The 21221-nt window shown below is 40.5% G+C and overlaps 1 protein-coding gene across 10 annotated transcripts in view; it reads right to left on the bottom strand.

The window, feature by feature from the left end:
- The window catches only part of TENM4 (teneurin transmembrane protein 4), a 1610848-nt gene that overhangs the window by 591941 nt on the left and 997686 nt on the right, over positions 1 to 21221 (bottom strand). The window contains exon 1 of one of the 10 annotated variants that reach the window (XM_030476264.1): positions 15909 to 15927. The exons of the other annotated variants lie outside the window; for them this stretch is intronic. The gene's annotated coding sequence lies outside the window, so the exon portion shown is untranslated. Of the gene's footprint in view, positions 1 to 15908; positions 15928 to 21221 lie in introns of those variants that run through there. 10 annotated transcript variants of the gene reach the window in all.

The raw sequence follows: 21221 nt of genomic DNA, 5'->3' as shown, positions 1-21221 counted from the left end.
TCGTTCTTGTTCAGGTCTCCAGATCTGAGGAGCACATGAAAGTTTGCCAAAGGGGGACCAAGAAACAGACCAAGAAGAAGTGAAACCTTACTGTCTCCCAAAACACCCTGTTTTTTTCCCTTCCTTTATACAGACAAGAAGCACAATAAAAAAGATAAAGACTTTCCTGGCATTACAGGCAGAGATGGTGGCTCATACCTACCAGTCTGTTCCTCATTGCCTGTGCACCTCAGCAGCTCTGGCCCATGTACGTAGGGTCTGATGATTCCTCCTTGTCTTTTATGTACAAATTCTATTGTACAAAGATAATGAGATTCCCCAGGAAGCTCATTTTAAGGAATTACTGCATTTTTTAAGCAGTTAGTCACTTGGTCTTCAAGATCTAACACTGTGCTTTGTGACACACCATGTAAAGACTCTCAGTAAAAGCTGGAAATAGTGCCACATCCTAGCACTTGCATGATGGGGAACGGAAACTTTGAGGTTCCTATGCCAACCAGCTTTTGTAGAAATGCAATCTTCAGTCCCTCCCCACTAGTTTTGGATCCCTATCATTCTTCTCAGCCATCTTTATGTCACCTCTTCCCTGTATGCTAAGCATTTTCCCCGATGTCTCCAGAAATCTGCCTCTTTCTCCTCTTTCACTCACCATCTTACCACTTCTCTCCCAGCTTATGCTGCTAATAAGGAAATAACCTTCCCAAGTTGGAGATCTCCCACTTTGTTCCTTGCTTATTGAGACACCTCTCCAACCCTCTTTTCTTTGGTCCTGTTGACTATTGTTCTATATCTGCTCTCTTTCCTTTCCCCCATACATATGTATTAATTAACCCCTCTTTTTCCCACCCTTTCAAAACCCTTCCAGAATTCATGCTGGGAATCTGATAAGTACTTATTTATTGCCAAGCCTGAAGACAAAGTGGAAGTGGCCTGAATGAACAGACACTGGGCAAGTCCTTGATGGCAAACCATGAGACAACTGCATGACTCATTTAGGAAAATCACTGGGGATGCTTTCTAATGAGATGAGATATATTTTATCCTGGTATAAAAATATATCCTTATAATTTCTTTAAGAAGATAGTCGAGGATCTGCCACTCCAGGATCTATCTGTCCCTGAGAAAAAAATGCTGAATATAACTAAAAAATTCAACATCATCCCACAGATTTTCAAAACGCCCTGGTTTGCATTTTACATCTTTAATGTAGATGTAAAGAAGCCTAAATTCTGGATACTTTAGTATCAGGGAATTAAACGCTCAATTCAGAGTTTTATCTTTTTCTTTCTTTTTTTCTTTTTATTTTTCCCCCTAAAGATTATATGCAGCACTTAAACCTTCTTGTGAGATAATCAGACTTTTTGGTATTATTATTATTTATGTTTTATCTGAAATTAGGAAGCAAACAGGAGCTGCTCTGCTGCCTCAGCAAGCTGAGGGGCTGCCGTATAGATTGGTTTGCACTCCAGGGACTGGAGTCTGATCTCCTTCCCACATAACCTATTTGGGTAGAAAAATCACAACCACTATAATGAGTAGCATCTTTATCTCCATGTGTCAGCTCAGAGGGTGCTCTTCTGGGAGAAAATTAAATGTGACCTTCCACTGTTGATGTGACTCAAACACACATATATTGCACAAGCTTCTGGATCAATGGCTGTTGCTTGCAGCTCTCTGATGTGCAGTGCTCCTTAAGAAGAATACAAGCCCCAGCACTTTTCTTTGCATATCAAGCATTGTATTTGAGAGATTTTGGAAGTGAACTCAGTATGACAAATATATTGGGATATATTCTGCTCAGCACAAACTGGGTGAAACCCTGCTAACTTTAGTGTCGCCTTTAGGCTTAAGATGTGATGATGATAGCAGCATTCAGTTCCCATTTTCTACGGTAATAAAGTGGTTTGGTAACTTTACAACATCATGTGCTGCAGGACTGTGCTGCTCCATTCCTGGAACTACCATATAATGAAAGTTCACAGATGTCCCAACCACCACACTATTCAAGATAACAGTATTCATTATCTGGATATAAATCAGATAATTCTTCTGAAGTCAACAAAAGTTTGCAGAGGCACGAAAGAGACCATGGTCCAAACAACTTGAGATCCAGCCCCCACCTCTGCTTCTGTTCCCTTCTCTGTTCATTTCATCTCTGGGTTTGTTTACTGGTTTTGGCTGGGATAGAGCCAATTTTCTTCATCATAGTTTGTTTCAGATTTGTGACCAAAACAGTGTTGATGATAAACAGTGTTTAGTTAATGCTGAGCAGCACTTGCACAGAGCCAAGGCTTCTTCTGCTCCTCACACCACCCCACCAGTGAGCGTGCTGGGGATGCACAAGTAGTTGGGAGGGGACACAGCCAGAACTGCTGACCCCAACTGACCCAAGGGATATCCCAGATGATATGGCATCATGCTCAGTATATAAAGCTGGCAGAAGATAAAGGAAGGGGGGATGTTGGGAGTGATGGTGTTTGTTTGTTTTCCCAAGTCTCCATTACGTGTGGTGGAGCCTGTCCTGGAGATGGCTGAACACCTGCCTGACATGGGAAGTGGTGAATGAATTCCTTGTTTTGCTTTGCTTTATTTGCGTGTGCAGCTTTTGCTTCACCTGTTAAACTGTCTTTATCTCAACCCACAAGTTTTCTCATTTTTACCCTTCAAATTCTCTTCCCCATCCCATTCATGGAGGAGTGAGCGAGCTGTGGGATTTAGATGTCAGCTGGGGTTAAATCACAACAACTTGATAGATAGAATTATTTTTCCTGTGTAAGAAGGTCCTACAGACCTACCATAGGTTACAAACCTTTTCTTCGCAACCTTAGCCCTTACGGTTCAGTACAAATACTGAACCAACCTAAGGACTCCCTTTAGTCAAAGGTAAACACCAGGTCCACTATATGGCCTTCTCTCTGCATGAGGCAGAGCCACTCTGCAAAGAAATGGTGGCACATTTCTGTCTCCCACAGACAGGGGACAGAGACTGCAGAGAACAGTGATGGTCACTGACTTGATAGCATGTGTTCAATAAAACTCTCTTTTCCATCATCTTTAAGAAAAGGGCACCTCTGACTCTGAAGCGTGTTTCTCATTTGCTATAGCAGACTCATAACTGCATGAGAGACTATATTGCATTGTTTATCATGGATGGGTCTGTATGGACCAAAACTAGATTTCCAGGATATAGGAATTCGCCACTTGATAATACTACTGATAGTGAACATATAATTCCTGTGATGTCAGTGGAGTCATACTAGCCTACAACTGGACTAATGGGAATGAAAACCCATCCCGTGGGTAAAGATAAAAAGATATATAGTATTAAATAAAAATAGACAGTCAGAATAACTACTTTGGCCTTGGGCAATATGTTGGGTAATAGCCTTTACTATTATTTTACACCGGGAGGAGAGGCTAAATTTCATGTGGAAGAATCAATTCTTGGGACAAAGGAAAATGACAAAGATAAAGGCAGTGACAAATATGGCTGAAAGTATCACAGAGAAACAATTGCTTTTCAGATTAACCATCCCTTTTTAAATTACCAGTGGCATTCTGTTACAAAAAAAAATAGGGTGCTTCTAAAATCAGTGTATAAGGCATTTTGGGTCCAAATTTGCGAGAGTCCCTTAGAAAGGGAGGAAACTCTTGTATCATGCTTCATTAATTCTTTACTTCCTTAAGTGCTTTGGGAATTATCTGTTAAAACAAGAATGCAGTGAAGGAAAACTAAAAGAATGTGTGTAAGTACATAAAGTTGGCCCCGTATCAGCACAGCCTGGAGTGTGATAAGGAAAGCTTTGTCCAAGGAGCAGGTATTTTATGATGTCACAATTACTGGTTCGATAATCAACTGTCAGGGGTTTCAAGCTGCAATGAAAGCTATCGCTTGCCAAACCAAACACTAAGAAAAAGAAATAAGGCCTTGAAGACTGCTGCATTCATGAGTTACCACTACCTGTAGTCACGCTCATGAACCAATGATCTGCTAAATCTTGCAGAGCCCAACAATTTTCTTGAAGTGAATAAATAACGTGGCCTCATAACACTGAGTTTGCCGCTGCCACCTCAGCTCCCCAAAAGCCCATCCATTCCCATAAAGCCAAAGCCCTTGTCACACTCTCTCTCTGCCAGAAAACAAAACGCTGCTTATCTCTGCCCTAATTGGGAGGACTGAATTGAGAACAGATGGAAATACAAATTGGGCAGGACTGGTGCTAGGAGCAGATCAGAGGCTCAGCTTCCATTTCAGTAACAATAATGAAAGGAGATAACACAGTTTTTTTTTTCCTTACTTCTTCCTTTGCTTGGTCATAAGATCAATGGATTTGTTGTCTTGTTCTCCTTAAAACAAAATACATCTCTGTATGATGTGAAGGTTGGGCCGAGCCAGAACACTAAGAGGGCACTTGAGGCTGAAAAAACCAAATCTGGTGCATAATGGTACTCAACTGTTTGTACCGAGATTTCTCCATATTAGCAATGGATAAAAAGTTTCAGATTAAATAAATGCTATGTGTTCATATCCATGTTTTCTTCACTCTGAAACACTCAAAACCAGAAAATAACCATTTTTTATTTCCAGAGTTGACCATTTTGGGAAGATTTACTTCACTTTTGTACCTATTCATAAATTCCAGCTCAACCTAAGTCCAGTAGACACTTGAATCTCTGCTGCTTTGCATTCTCTATCTCTTGTCACATATGGAGAATTTAGGGATGTAATGTGCTATCAAATTATAAGAGATTTGTATTAATTTTGTACAGATACAGAGATTAATATAAAACATGAAAAATGCAAACAATCCAGATGATTATAAGAAACCTGCTTTCTTACATGTTCAGTTTCATTATACCCAGATTTAGGACGTGTGAGTACCTCTGATCGAGTTCTTGATCAGAGCAAAAAAAAAAAACCCAAAACAGAACCCAAAACTCTAATGGTTCTGGAAATCAAAGCTCTGCTCAGGAAATGCAGTTGTCACTGCATGGAAAACGTGCACAGGGTAAAGAAGACCACCTCTATCCACATGGGAGATTGTAAGAATGAGGTGCTGAATATCAAAATACATGTATATTGTGTATTCAGAAGTTATACAGATAAGAGGGACCACTAGCCAGAGCCTTCATGTAACACAGAATGGAGTGTGTAGCTAATTCCAGCTTGAACAAAAGCATATACTAAACCACAACAAAGCACAATATATTCCATGTCTAGACAATCATGCTATTCCTCCTCAAGTTGTTCCCTTCATAGTAAATAATACTGAGCTTGCCCACTTTGCCTAGCTTCAGCTTCCTGGCGTTTCTTACTAATACATCTTTGTCGCATATATGCAGAAGAGCCCTCTCCCATTGAATTTCTGTTGGCTCTGCAAGTAGTCAAAATGATTGCATCGGTCCTTAACTTGTACTGTGAGGAGCTAAACAATTGGAGTTTTTCCTATTGTTCACTGTGTGATCTGTTACCAAGCATTTAATCATTCTCTTATCTGTTCTCTGAATTTTCTCTAGCTTATCAACATCCTTTCTCTATTACTGGTACCAAGCTAAAAAGTATCTCAACAGCAGTTAATCCATGACAAATACTGAGGTGGTTTCACTATGTCTACGTGAGACTCCCCTGTTCATGTACACAAGTAACAGTTCACATTACACTGAAAGCTCCTTTTTTACCTAATTATCCATCATGCCAGACAAGTGTTCTGCAGTCTCAGAGTGCCTGGATAGAGTATCCCCAATGACAAGCATGCCTTGCTTTTTCTTTTCTTTGATATATGAGTTTATGTTTCACTACATTAAAGAAGAGATTGCTTTTCTGTACGTAGCTTACCAAGATACTTAGATCTCTGTCAGTATCTCTTACTCTTTCATGACTAACTCCCCCAACTTTTAGATCACCGGCAAACTATTGGTAATGGCAGTATTTTTTATCCTAGGTCACTGAAAAACATGGGCAGCAATGTAAATCTAGGAAATGCCTCATAATCTTGTAAGAAGTTAGCTGGAAAGACATACGGAAGTAAAAATATCCGTAATAACTTATGGAGAGAGACTTCACACTGTACTGGAACAATTCCATTTATGAATAAAACTTTAGTCAGAAATAGCCCTTCTTATACAGATAGGGATTAGTTAATCTATGTTGCTGCATCCAATATACTTTATGAAGGATAAAAACCATTCTGAATTAATGTGCTGGGGTTATTAAGAGTCAGATGACACCTGCAGATAACTAAAGACAAGTAACAGGAATACTGAAACCATTATACACTTACTCATCTCACAGAGGGGTCTTTAACCTCCTAGTTTTCTCCTTACATAGTTTGATTACTAAAGCAGTTTTCCCATCACCATAAATCCTTGGCAATACTGGATACTGTGGCAACTCTGAAACTACACTCTTTCCTGTAAAACATTTTTGTGGACTCTTTTTTTTTCTTGGTTGAAATATACTCAATGTCCTCCTGCAAAATATTATTTGGCAGTGCCTCTGTCTTTGTCTCTGACACTCAGTCACTGTTTCTCAAGTGGGAAATAATATGCCTTGGAGTTATTAATAAACGTATGGAACTTTTTCAGAGGGTAGTTGGGGTGTGAAGAATATATACCAAGGACATCCATGTCATTCTGATGCCTTCCTACCTAGATGTTATCTATCTTATCAGTCATAAAGTATTTCTAATTAGGACCATCAGCGTACAGAGCCAATAACAAGAAATGACATGGAGCTACTGGCATTCCAGAGACTTCGAAGACCTAGAATTTGACAGGGGTTTCCTTACAAACTGTCTTTCTGCTTTATTTTGCATATAAGAAAAAACTATGTGTGTTCCCACCTGCCTGTCCTACATTAATGTTGAGCATATTAACTGACCTGAATTGCTGGCAAGAACCTAATTAGCATGGCTACAGTGTGAGCAGTCCTTCCAACATAATAATTTACTAGCTAGAAATCCCTGGGCTTTGGCCAATGCAAGCTTCCAGCCAAGGAGACCTGAAGAAAAAAGGAACCTAAGCCACAGGATGTTCTGACTCTTTGCACAATGAGTTTTGACAAGGAACCTTCCTTCACCCTACTCCCCCTAAGTTAAATAGGAGGAGTAGAAAAGGGATTTGATATCTGTAGGGCTGCAGTGGTTATTTTGATTTCTATTAGTAAGCAGCTCCCTGGTGACCACAAGGTAATAGTTCCCATCAAGAGCTCCTGCACTGTCCTTCATCAAAGACAAAAGTGGCATCTGCTTTGGACATGTTCACTACATTTTGGCATGTTTGCCTCGGGGGGGGGGGTGTGTGTTCTAATCTGTCTTCATCATATTTCCCAGTGTAGCTTGTAAGAAAAGATGGAGGTTTCTGTGTTAACTTTTTCTAAACATATTTTCCTACTCTTTTCCTCTTCTCTGGATGGTTCCCCAAAAGGATGTCTAACAGTAATAGTTATGATCAAGGTCTGAAAATACATAGGCTTTATCAACTTATTTGGGGATCATCCCATTCCTGTGTTTCCCTCTGTTTCAGTTTGAAGAGCTTCTCTTTTCACATGGATGAATCTGAGTCATCCTGCATGGCCCTTTTAAGAGTTATGTGATTTGTGTGGCTTTAGTACACCAGTTGCTCCAACCAATCTGAAATTAAAGAAAACTTTTAGACTTGGAGAGTCATTCTCCACCTCCCTGAACCTACTTCTCCCAACATCCTCACTCAGAAAGGCAGAAAGCAGAGTGGTACTTCACCAAACAGTTAAGATAACTCTATGTTTTGATACTGTTCTTCACATAGTCCTTTTGTAAAACCAATGAGGACAAATTAAGGCAAAAAATGCAGATGTTTTCTCTATTTGCACGGCAACTAGTCCGCTTCATCTGGCATTTTCTGTCTCCACCCCAGTTTTCATGTGTAGAAAACACTGAGTCATTGCTGATAAAACGAGCTGGAAAGTTAACTGCATTGTAACCATTCATCAACATATGAGGAGACTATATCTGAACTGATTTAATGCCATAGATGCATAACACTCTGCTAATGTTGGATCTGAGCTGGTTTTGAAACATTATTTCTCTTTTAAGGTGATACTTGACATGAGAAAGTGGAAAATTCACTAAAAAAGTGTAGTAACATGGGGTGATTTTGTACCCAGGTCTCTTTTGGTTTTTTTCCCCACTTAATGTCCTTTTTTTCCCTTTCCTAAAAGACAGAATCATAGAATCATAAAATAATAAAATAGTTTGGTTTGAAAGGGACTTTAAAGCTCAGCCAGTTCCAACCCCCTGCCACAGGCAGGGACACCTTCCACTAGAGCAGGTTGCTCCAAGCCCCTGTGTCCAACCTGGCCTTGAACACTGCCAGGGATGGGGCAGCCACAGCTTCTCTGGGCACCCTGTGCCTGCACCTCACCACCCCCACTGTAAAAAAATTTCTTCCTTTTATCTGTCTAAATCTTCCCTCTTTTAGTTTAAAACCATTACCTCTTGTCCTATTGCTACAGGCCCTATTAAAAAGTCTATCTCCATCTTTCTTATAAACCCACTTTAAGCATTGAAAGGCCACAATAAGATCTCCTTGGAGCCTTCCCCTCTCCAGGCTGAACAACTCCAACTCTGAGATTATCAATCTCTGATGAACACGGGATCTTGAGAGAGAAAATATACAAGTATTGTCAGAATGTCCCAGGATTCGGCTCTTTCGGTGTAACACAGAATTCAGCTAGTTTTCAAATTTGACATCTGGGACAATGCACCAAACACAGCACGTTATAGAAATGCTGGATCCTGTGAGCTCCTGATAGATAAATGGCTAATCATTTCCACGTGGAAGTAACAAATCTCTATCTCATACAGAACACTGGATTTGTAATTGAGAAGATCTGGCAACTTTAGAAAGGATTTTGTGCATGTGTTTGAAGAAACTGACATTTTAACAATCTGGCCTGCAATTGTCTTCTAGGATAGCATTGAAAGGATCAAAGTAAACATATGTAGGAACCTAATAAAACTAAATGCCCAAAAGACAGGTCACCAACTTTCTACTTCCCAGCTTGACTGCAAATGTGATTCCCATTCAATAATTTTGTATCAAGAATGATGGGCTGAATCTCTGTAGCCTAAAATGAGTGCTGCCAGGACACTGCAGTGATTTATTAAAGGAAGAGAGAATGAGAGACAAAGCTGCCAGGACACCAAAATGATTTGGCAAAGAGGAAATAACTAGGAAGTTATTAGAAAACTTTTTCTATGGGCAGATAAATTAAGACAAAAATGCAAGTGGCTTCTCCTGGGTCAGAAACCAGAGCTGCAAACACATCCCCTTCCTTTAACCTGCTTACTAAGGTCAAACTGTGTCTTTAATGACTACATACAACTGTATGTAGTTTAATCAGCACGTTCAGAACTGCTTTATATTTATCTTTAAAATTTCAGGTACACCTGGTGCTGAAGCACAAGGAACTGGAAAAGGAGGGCTGGGAATCATGTCCTTTAATGATGCAGCGGGGAAGAGGTATCTACAACGACCACGAAACAGTGACAGAAAAGGGATCAGCTAACTTGCCCTGTGGGACACGATCTGCAGGCTGGGGGCTGTTCAGCTCCCGCCCAAGCTGTCTAGCACATATGCTGTAAAAACAAGTGTCAGCTAATGGAGCGTGCCCTCATGCTCAAGGAGAGAGCAAAGTGCACCATGCTGCGTGTCCCTGTGGAATCAAGCTCTGGACAGTTGGAGACCAACTGCTCCAGACAGGCTGTGCTGAGAGTGTCCATCAGGTGTTAACTTTCAATATCAATCTGTCATTGCTCCTTCATTTTCCCTTAAAGGTGGTCCTTCTGTTTGAGGGTTGTCATTCCAAAATGAAATTTTCTTGGGTGTTCTCACTTACTAAAATATAATGTCTATTCTCCTCTTGAGTAGGCTTCATCAAAGTTGATCACAATCAAATTCATCGCCTATATTACAGACAGAATGGTAACCTCGGAGGGAATGAATCAACTTGATAACAGATATCTTAAAAAGCATTCCTCCAAGAAATTAGCCTGAAATCTACACCAAAGGCATAGGGTTAAAATCAGAGGTGAATAATATTAAACTTCCCCTGTTTGTAATCCCAGCTGCGAGAATCACAGAATAGTTAGGATTGGAAAGAACCTTAAGATCATCTAGTTCCAACCCCCCTGCCATGGGCTGGGACACCTCACAGTAGACCATGTTGCCCAAGACTCCATCCAACCTGGCCTTGAACACTGCCAGGGATGGAGCGTTTACCACTTCTTTGGGCAACCTGTTCCAGTGCCTCACCACCCTCACAGTAAAGAACTTCTTCTTTATATCTAACCTGAACTTCCCCTGTTTAAGTTTTAACCCATTCCCCGTTCTCCTATCACTACAATCTTGCAGTGAGTTACCTAGTGAGACAGGAATTATGAGATCTGGTCAAACTTCACCATGCAAAGAAGTCCAACAAGCAAAAGCATCATTTGTGGCAATTTTCCTGAAGTTCCAGGATGACGCCCATGAAACCCCACAGGTGAAATGATCTAACAGAAGTGACAAACTGCTTTGAAAATGAAAAACCCCACATCACACCAAGCATGGCTAGAAAATAGGACCCAAAACATCTCACCTCCTCCTGCTCTGACAGAGAAGTGGTTAATTGCCATATTTGGTGAAAAATGTATTTAAAAGCATAAAATTGGAGGTTTAATTATATTTGGTATGTGCTTCTGGCAGAGCTTCATGAAATGATCAACAATTATCTTTCTCATCCATCAAGTGCTCAGGGATCACACAAGGACAGGGAATTGGAATATGAAGTCTGCTGTGCTAAAAACACAAAATGTGTTGTTTCTCTTGTAGCTTTCTTCATTTTTTTCCCACATTTTCCATGCACATCATTCAGATTAAAGTATTTCTTTTTCAGCATAGCTACTTTCCGACTTATCTGGAAGCAATCAACTCCACAAAACCTTTTCAACATCAAACTCGCTACAGGAAGGCGCAAGTTTGTCAGGACACAGTGGAGTTTCATTGTAAACCAAGAACAAATTAACGCGTTCCCATTTAACTTCAGCACTTGATTAACCCAAAATGAATAAAAGAATGCTGTTCATTGACATGCAAAACCATCTTTGTTATATTGCTACTCATAAAACTTCATATGCAATGGCACAACTGTGCCAAAATGTTCAGACAACAAAAACCAGCTTAATTTCCGAGATTTACACATGTTCCTGAAAGACTGAGATATTTCATGCCTACAACCAAACTTTAATTAGAGCTAAAATTACAATACAATGCATCCCATCAAAGTAGGCATGCTATTTATACTGCATATTTAACTCTTTGGTCGTCAGGTGCTCCATACATAGAGATCACTAACATCCTATTTAGCTAAGAAATTCATCGCTCGGTGCTTAAAACGCAGCTGGAGGGAGAAGCACAATATGCCATGCTGTAAATGCCACTGGAGATGTGTAGCTCATGAACGGTGCTTTCATGAATACAACTTGCACGCTTATCTATTTACATTCTGATTATTTCTCTTTGAGAAATTCAGCCTATTTGTGAAGGACAAACAGTAGAAAGCCTGTTGCTGCAAACATGTGGATGCATTTAATGGAGAAATCCATTACTTCAAGGAAGAGCTGGGATTTCTGTGGGACTCTACACAAGCCTAAACATTTGGCACTTATATAAAAGGCTCAGCAGAGCAGTTATTTGCTGATTATTGTGGAGAAATGTTTGGAGTCTTAGCTTGAGGTCTGAGAGTTATCTAAATACACCACATAACATGCACAGTCTTAGTTAACAACAGGGGATCACACCAGTATTTGGTGTTACAGCCTGACCATCACAACTGAAGCACAACCCTCCCTACTATCACCATCCAAAATTGGACTTCTGAGATGAAGGGCAACATAATGGAAATGTTCCCAACCACTACACAGTGAGTAGTCTCAACAAGCACAGAGAGAAAGTCAGTACTTGCCACTCGGGAATTCAGCTTTGTCCAGGTTTTACTAAAGACTCTCCTCAGATAGACGGAGCAGGTGACTTCTGCGCTTGAAGTCTGTCTGCCACCAATTACCCTCTTTCAAAGCAATTTGCTCAGGTCCTTTAAGTTTAGCTGGGATGAATCTGTACACAAAGCATGGCAAAAAATGTTGCACGCAATGTAGAGGTGACACAGAGCACTATAATGAGAGACCTATAGCAAATAATTTGACCTGAGGGTTCTGTGGAGCCAACTTTCGCTAGCTATGTTAGATATGTTATTACCACTGTTTAGGTTTAAGGATGTCAAGATTATGCCAGTTGGTACTAGTTGGATAATAATGATGGGATGCTTTGAAAGCAAACCTTTATCTTCTATTTTTAAGGACAGAATGATCCAATGGCAATTGCAAAAAGTAAAAATTAGATGATGTGACTGCCCCAAAGAGCTTGTTTCCAAAGGTCACACGCATTGTTAATGGAAAGCTGGAATAACAGCAAGGAGAAAACTGAAATATCCAATATGTCTGATGGAAAAACAAATACCAGTTTATAGACAACAGAGGCATGCGGCATGATCCCAATCTATAGAAGGCTTCCTTTCAAAGCTGGATGTCTACTTGCAGATATCCACTAAAAGCCCACACATTAATTACAAAAGGAAAAAGATAAGAGTTCAATTCATTTAGTTCTTTTGTTCCAGGTATTTCTTGGCTGTCAGTCTGAAATTCTGAAAGAGGCCCACATTGAAGATATCCCTATAAACAGGATAAGTTGGGACTTAGGGAAAAAAAAAAAGGGAAATAAAGAAAAGGTATATTTCCTCTACATATGGTTCTAACAGATGTGGTTTTAAATTACCGCTGGGACATAATAATGTTTTTTGAATAGACTGAATGTTAAATAGTTGGCTCCTCCTATGTGACAGACATTAGCACTCAGTGGTTTAAGCAGAAAACTCCCTATTTGTGCCTTTAGCTGGCATGTACTTCATTTTCAGCCCACGCTGGTCAGTATGATTTAATACCTTGGCCTGATGTCCCTCTCACCAGCAAGAGAAAGGATAAAATAGGATTAAAGAAATAAAACAAGACAAAACTAGGCAACATTCCCCCCCCCAACAGACAATGCCAGGCTGCCTGCATTGTTCCTTATGCAACTCCTGCAGCCCTGCAATGGCAACTCACTGGAGAGGACAGCTGAGGAAGAAAAACATTAAATTATTCAAAGCCACTAACATCAAGTCTGATGTAGGTATAAAAATAGTTACAAAACACCACTCTGCATGTTTTCAGTAGAGGAACTTTGACTTACTTGGAAACATCAAGAAAACCCCAAACCTATCATCCTCCCAGCCTTGTACGCGCAATTAGTCTGGCAGTCGAGATGACATCCATTTCCAAACCAGCCTCCACATTTCATGGCTGTTTTGTGTTTCCGCACTGGGGCAGCCAGCACAGTTCCATAGCAGGAGCGACAAAGTCTGATCCAGAGCCCATTAAAACCAACAGGAGCTTTTGAATTAACAGTAACGATCCTTGGGTCTGGCCCTGGTTTAAGTTAGAGTGTGCTGGCGATCTGGGGATTGAAGCAAGATTTGGTGTGAACGGCTTTTGTTGTCTCCAAAAACTTTTGTTGCTGGGAATGTCCACTTCCAAACACTCAGTTCGAGTGCCTATTTTAAAAAGAGGCCTTCATGAAATATTCAAGGAAACATGATGCGAGGTGAGGTACCATATAGCCTGAGTGAAGTTAACTCACAGGATTTTCATTTGAACAGAGGGGAGGAGAGAAAAATAAGCAGGAGTATTTGCAGATGAAGAATATGTGTGTCCAACACATTCATATTTGAACAGCAGCTTTGCTGGGGTTGGGTGTGGGGAAATTATAGAATTTTTGACCTTCCATGCTCTGAAAGAGGGGAAAAAAAACAAGAAAAAGAAAACCAATCAAAGCATCTTCACTGTAGAGAGCACAACACAGCACCGGCTGCAGCAATCCAGCTCTAGCACCGAAAGAGCTGGCACAGGTCCCTCCATTCCCAGTATTCCTCCATTTCCTCACCCCCAATGCTGCCTCTCCCACCTTTCTTCCCTCATATCTGTTTCTACTATCTTCTCCTTTCCCGTTACCATCTTGTCAACTAGAACTTTGCTGTCTGATAATCTCAGAAGACATAAAAAGCCAAAATAAAAAAGCAAAATAAATAAATGCACAAAATTCAACAAAACATTAATTATGCAGAAGGTATAAAATAATGCAAAACTAAATGATGCAGGTGTACAATAACATTGCTCCCTGGAGCCCATGATCAGCAGTGTTTGGCACAAAGAGCCACAAAACAGATGACATTTTAAAGCATATGAGGGGTACGCAGGAATGTAAGCAATGGTTTGTAGCTTCTACGAGAGTCATTTGTGCATCCTTTCAATCCCAAGTAATATTGTGAGCAGCACCAGCAATAATAAGCTATTAAAACCCAAGCCCTAAAGCAACCTCTATTCAGGTAGACCCAAATGCCTGTCAATAAACAGGGCTTTCAGTGACAGACAGATGCCTTTGTCTGCTCACACCTTGCGAGATGAAAGCAAACCCAGGAGAGTATCAAAAGTTTCCAAATCCTAGGCATCTTTGCAGGGCATCATAAACACAACATGGATTTTAGGAATGGAAGGAGTGAAATTGAGGAGATAGAGATGGAGGAGAAACACGTCAGGCTTCTTGAAGATGGTCATTAAGCTGTCCCGTGGTTCAGGATTCAGTGCTCCAGGTGGATGGAGAGGGGCATAATCTGCTGTTTGAGGTAAGAGCAAATGCTTGCTAGAAAGAAGCCTAAGAAAAAAAGACTCAGTTAGATGCTGTCAATGAGAAGCAAAAACATTTGAGCCACAGACAACTTCACAGCCAGACGTCACAAGACAGCCAGGCTGGTTGTTGTTGCTTGATATTAAGTGTGTTTTGTTGGTTGTATTTTTGTTCAGATTATCCCCAGGACAAGAATAAAAGTCAAAGTGAGAGCCTTTTTCATTGCTGGGCTTTCTGATTCCCTCCCAAAGCCTCCAATCATTACACCACAACCTACTCTCACAGTGATGAGTAACTAGCTGGGTGACAAAAACATCAGATGAAATTCAGTATCAATAAAAGCAAAGTAATGCATAAAAGGGAAAACCAATTCTAACAATGCATACACAGTGTGGGCTCTGAAATAACTGTTACCACACAGGAAGGTGGCTGGGGAATCACGATGGGATGCCCTCTACAAATACTGGCTCTCTGCTTGTGCCGGTCAAACGTGAAGGGAAAATCTTGGGATATGCCAGGAAAAAAAGATAGACAGCAAAAGGAGAAAAATATAACAGGATGATGATATAGAAGCTGATGCATTCCTATCTTAATGCCACATGCATTTTTGCCACCTCTAAAATATATAGTAGAATTAACAAAGATAGAAAAGGGCTGCAAATATTCTCGGGAGCATGGAAAGACTCTTGCAGGAAAGATGAAGTAGAGTGGGGATTTTCAACTTGGAAAAGAACAACAAAAAGAGGGAGGAACAGACCTCTATTAAATCGTCATGCCTATAACTCACACAGTCACCTAATGAAATTACCAAACTGTGAGTTTAAAGCAGATAGAAAAGGAATGATTTTCCATGCACTGTATGATTTTAAATTTGGAAACTTTTTGTTCTGTTTCAAAAAGAATCCAGCAGATTCTTAGAGGACAACTGCTTCAGTGCTGACTGAGAAGGATGATTCAAAAGACTGTCCTGAAGATGGAAGAATGCAATGAAAAAGTGCACTTTGTATTTTAATATGAATAAAATTAGGCTTCATATAAGCACAACAAAACTGCTGTAAACAGTTGGCAATCCAGGAAAACATCTCCTAGATAATGAGACTAGCATAAAAACTTACCTCCATAAAGTGGTTTTTACCTCCTTCTTTCTCCTTTTTCCTTGGCATATGCTCCCACCACATTGACTCAATGTAAGTCAATAACTCAGCAGAAAAAACCCCAAAATCCCTAGCAAAAGACAGAGCCATTTTTCTCCTCTGTTGATTAATTAAATAATCAAACGTATCTGAAGGAGTGGAAGGACAGAAGCTGAGGAGAGAGGACATTGTAAAGGAATGAGAAGTAGAGTGCAAGACCCTTCTCCTTCCATGGCAATGGGTCCTGAGGTTGGCTCTGATGTGAAACTCCAGCCTTAGCAGCCAGCTGTGATGATGATAAAAAAAGGAAAAAGCTGATCAGATACAAAATACACTCATCTGCTCATTCAGTTTTAGGGGTTTCCTCCCCCCTCGCCTTGTTTGTTTGGCTGTGATGTGCAATAACAGTTGCTGCTACAAGAGAACGTTGTTATACTAAACCAGAATCCTTCCATCAGAAGGACCATGAACCCGAAATGTGGGAATTTGTGTGACTGCCCTGTCAAAGCAACATCTTCAGAGATCTCTTTGGTTTTCATCCCATTCTAGAAATCCTGCCGTGTTGTATCACTTTGATGCGGCTGCGTGGGACTCTCATTAATTGTATTCACTTTTGTTTCCAGGAAGCTGGAGATTTCATCATCTGCTAACACATGCTGAAACGCACGTGCCAGTTTTATAATAAATTTCCCAATATATAAAAATATCTCTAAAACACACAAACGCAAAATTAGTTTGTAACAAAAATCTCCAGTTATCTGTTTATTACGGAAAGGCAGAGTCGGGAGTGCTGTCAATGATGGGAAGAGTGAGGCAGCTTTAATAATACAACAGCATTTGCAGTTTCTCATAACTATACTAAGCAAATTGTTTGAGCTGAAAATTTCCATGCCAGCTGTCTGCCTCAGGCTGAAGTTTTTTGGAGAAAATCAGTCAAAACAGTTCAGCAGATTCTGAGAACAAGGCTAGGGAAAAAATATGTTGTTTTACCCATGTTCAAAAAATGCCTTTAGCCTTCTCTCTAAAACCTCCTCTGGGATCTTTAGAAGAAGGACTTGAAATTTGCCTGGGAAAGAACCGGTTTTCTTTTCATGAATTTTGTGTGGATCTGTGTGAATTTGGCCAAGTTTAGAGATCTTTGATAAAAACACGGTTGCTGCATGCTCCTGGGTGCATTTGTACACATATGCCAGCTTCCATCACTTAAATTTCTACCTGTGTGGGACTAAACGAGATGCTTTGTGCTGTGGGGTGCGCCAGTCTGCATCCAAGTATCAGAACTGCAATCAGAGACACTCTCTGGTGCTCGGCATGATCCCCAGTCCGAAGGAGATGAATGTGGTTGAGATGCAAGACCTGAAAAGCAGGGATTAGAAGGATGAAAATGGGATTGCAGAATAGAGCTGGAAGAGGCAGGAGATGAGGAGAGGACCAGACCGAGCAGGATGGACCAGGAGGGATCTGTTTAGAGGAGCAGAGTACTCTGTTAAACCAAGTAATGACACATATAAATACCAAAATGATGCAACGAAACAAACCTTTTGCAAGACTTAAAATAATTCCAACAAAGATTAGACTAACAGACCAGTAATAAGATTTAAATGTATATATCAGAGACCCAGAATTTAACAATGAATGTTGCTTTCATCAAGCACCCTGTCTGCCTTCGTTATGATGCAGTCATTATTCACAAGACCGTCTTTTATCCAAGCCAGCCTGGAGATGAAACAGTGAGAACAAGGAGTAGAAAATGAGGTTTATGATCTGTGTCTCACCCGTTGCAGAGCTGGAAGGTTTGTAGTGACTAAGCAGAGGGCTGAGGAATAAGAACAAATGTGTTCACATTAAGCAGCCGAATGATGCCCCAACACTGTGGGCAATGTTGGGCAAGTCACTTCGACCCAACATTTCATAACTGTGCCAAAGCTAAGTGTGTTGCAACCTCTAGATGATCACCTTGATAGCTCAGAGTCTGTGTCAAACACCCACAACAGCAATTAAAGGCCGTGTGAACTTTGCTTTGCTTCAGTGCCGTAAGTAACTCTCGATCATGGCTCTGTCTGCAGGAATGCATCCTGAGATCGGCTCTTGAGATTGTTCTCTGCTTTCTAGCACAAAAATCCATGCCAACACCAAAAAGCTGATCACACCTTAAACCCAGCTGCACAGAGGGCAAATTCCTAGAAATAGCAGCATTTGCGTGTTCCTGGCTGACGGGATACTCCAAGCCCAACCAGCTACTACTGTGTGTATCAACAAGCAGGAAGCAAATTCCAGCGTGTCTCACGCTCCATCAATTTTTCCAACCACTTCTAACAGTTCCTTCTGAAGGCTTTTTGACTGACCAGACTTTCCCTTCCTATTCTTAATTACGTTACATAGGTGGGGCTTTCAGCATCCAAAGGCTCAGAGGCAGATCAAAAGGAATTAGCAGAATACTGAAAACTATTTCATTATAAAATTTGGGCATTCAGTTCATTTAGAAGTTTGGGCTATTTAAGTCCAGCAGGCCAGTGGAAGAACGTTTTATGACTTGGTGGCCTCCAGGACTTTGTTTTCATGTGGACAGATAGTATTTGAAGACACTTCGGCTCAGGAATTGAATCCTGTCTTGTCTTTCCCTCCATACAGCACAATAAAGAAGACCAAGACTGATTTTATGCACAGACCCAGTATTTCCCAGAAAGCACAGCCCTAGACTGAAAGTTTTAAGCAATCTTAAGATTTTCAATGCACTTCCTGGAGTTTGAGGAGGAGAGGACAAAACCCGCGAGCCCCTATTGCATACATAACACAGGGTTGAATTAACACTGAGATAATATTTAACCCTTCTGTTTTCTAACCTTTGATTGTTTAACGATCAACCTCCAGGATACTTCGAAGACACATGAGCACGCAAGAGATACAGCTTCTACTCAGTGTTTAAAGAGAAAACTGCACCGAATAATCACCTAAAACCTAAATCAATGGGCACAGAGACATCTCCTGCTTTCACATTTGCTGTTGCTGCCTGGGTAGCACATCTGCGACCGGTGCCTTACGGTAGGTATGATGTTGAAGCAGGGTTCTGGACTGCAGTGGTTTTTCTAGTCTGTAGCAAACGCTACTTCACTAAAGCCTGAGGAGATATGAGTGAAATCTAATTGAATCATTCCCCTTTAAATGGACTGATAAATGGGGTTCAGCAAGCTCCTCTACCTAAATCGACCATCAGCAAGTTCTCTTTCCTTCTTCTTCTTCCTTCTACCCCCTCCACCTCGCTTTTTAAAGAAACAAGGATGTGTCGCATCCTAGAAAGCAAGCCTTACTTGGAGTTGGAAACTTAACTGCCAGCCCTATTCCATTTCATAGAACATTTTCCTCCTCCTGCCTGCCAACACACCGGAAGGACATAGACATCTGTGTCTGCTGCTTTCACGGACATCTTTACGTTGAAAAGATCACCTCTGCTGATATCCGGCAGGACAATATGTGATGAAGTTTGAATCCCCCTACAGCACAAACAGCTTAGTTCACAGCAGTCTGGTATAAAGGCATAAGGGTTTTGGTGAGTAAGGCTCAAGCTTTCCAGAAACTTGAACTTTCTGTAAGAAGTGTTTGTCAATCCGCATAGCCAAGGAAACGCACTTTCCTATTGAGATTGCAACTCTGCCTTTAAAGATGCTCCAGGAAGAGTGATTCAGGACAGCTGGCAAAAAAACCCCTCCAAAAACATGCTTCTAGGAAAATTATTTGACTACCAGTGCAGCAACAGTGAAATGGCACAGAGGAATGTAACTCACACATTTATCCCTGAGTACAAATGTAAGTCCTATAGCCATACTACAGCACCACTCCTCAAGCTATGCTGATATAGTTAAGATATAAAATTTCTCCATCGTTTCCTTTTAATCTACAGCAAAGAGGAAATACGTGTATGTTTATATTTTTAAAAAATAAATTTTTAATTACAATTTTTTTTTTCTCTGAAACACATTGGTCAAGGATCCATGAATACCCAGTTCACTGGCATGTAATGCACATTACTCTGTCAGAGTGCCCAGCAATGCCAATGTCAGCTCAAAGCAGAAACAGAGTATTTTAGCTTTTAGTTACAATAAAGTATGCTGATAGACCTTGTAACAGGGCAGATAACAGCCAGTCTTTAAATGTGAATTGACATTGATTTACAGACTTTCATTGCTTTGAATCATATCCGAGAGTTTCAAGATGCTTCACTTTTTGATATTACAATTACACATTTCTTAAACATAGAAGAAATTGCTTTAAGAAAGAAAAAAAAGAAGTCTCAAGTACCTACAGAGCTAAGATAAAAAGAGAAAATGATGTTAAAGAAGATACCAAACGAGCACGTTTTCATTTCTTCATCTTAATTCTTCTTCTCTCCCCCTCCCCATAAATGTTTAAAACTGCCTTGATTTGAAATCCTAATAAGAAATCACATATGTCGTGCAACATTCCTGCAGCCAGATCTCTCCCATCGTGGTATAACTGCACTATTTGTAACTTTTGATCTGGAAACATCAAGTTACGTAAGATCATGCTTCTGCTCCTTGCAAGGATGTGATTCTGTCAGAGAATGAACCAGTGAAGCGGGAACTCGAACAGAACTGGAAATGACTTTCCCAGGGAAAAAAGGTAGTTTTGCTTCAGCTTCTGAGCTATTTTGAAGTGCAAGAACTCAATGTTTTGTTCTGCTGAGCAGAGAAATGGTAAACTACCAGGTTAAAAATAATCAGAGTGCGCTCTTAATTGGAATAATGTACATGTTGTAGAGGGAATGAAATAACATTTTAGTTATTGTGCACACCAGGAAACCAATCAAATGAAATAAAAGCAAAAAAAAATTCCTCACTTCGTAAAACAAAAGAGAACAACATTTTTCCCTTGCCAGTGTACTATCTGCTCACCCAAACAAAAGGAAAGCATCTAATTTAAATGAGTCAAGGAAAATAATTAAGCTACAAGGACTTAAAGAAAACACAGCCTTCTCAGTGCAAATCTCCCTCCTTCCCCAGACCCACTGAAACCAGAGCCACGTCTCTCTTCTTCCAGTCGTGTAGTCAAATAGAACACTGTGGGGGGTATCTCCCTCCCTCCCCACCTAAAACCAAACGAGCAGCTTTATTCTCTTCTCTCAGTAATTTTTCCCCTATCCCTTAAAGTAAAAGGAGGCAAATTCTTCCCAGAAAAGCCTTTATAAACCAGGACCCCTTGCTAACGAGAAAGGAAACTACAAAGTTAACTTGTGCACCTACTTTTGCCTTTTCCCCCTTCCCCTGCCAAAGACCAGCC

Source organism: Strigops habroptila, chromosome 2 (assembly GCF_004027225.2).
Source record: "Strigops habroptila isolate Jane chromosome 2, bStrHab1.2.pri, whole genome shotgun sequence".
Taxonomy (NCBI): domain Eukaryota; kingdom Metazoa; phylum Chordata; class Aves; order Psittaciformes; family Psittacidae; genus Strigops; species Strigops habroptila.
Note: the sequence above shows the minus strand (reverse complement) of the source record. Positions and strands in the feature narration are given on the sequence as shown.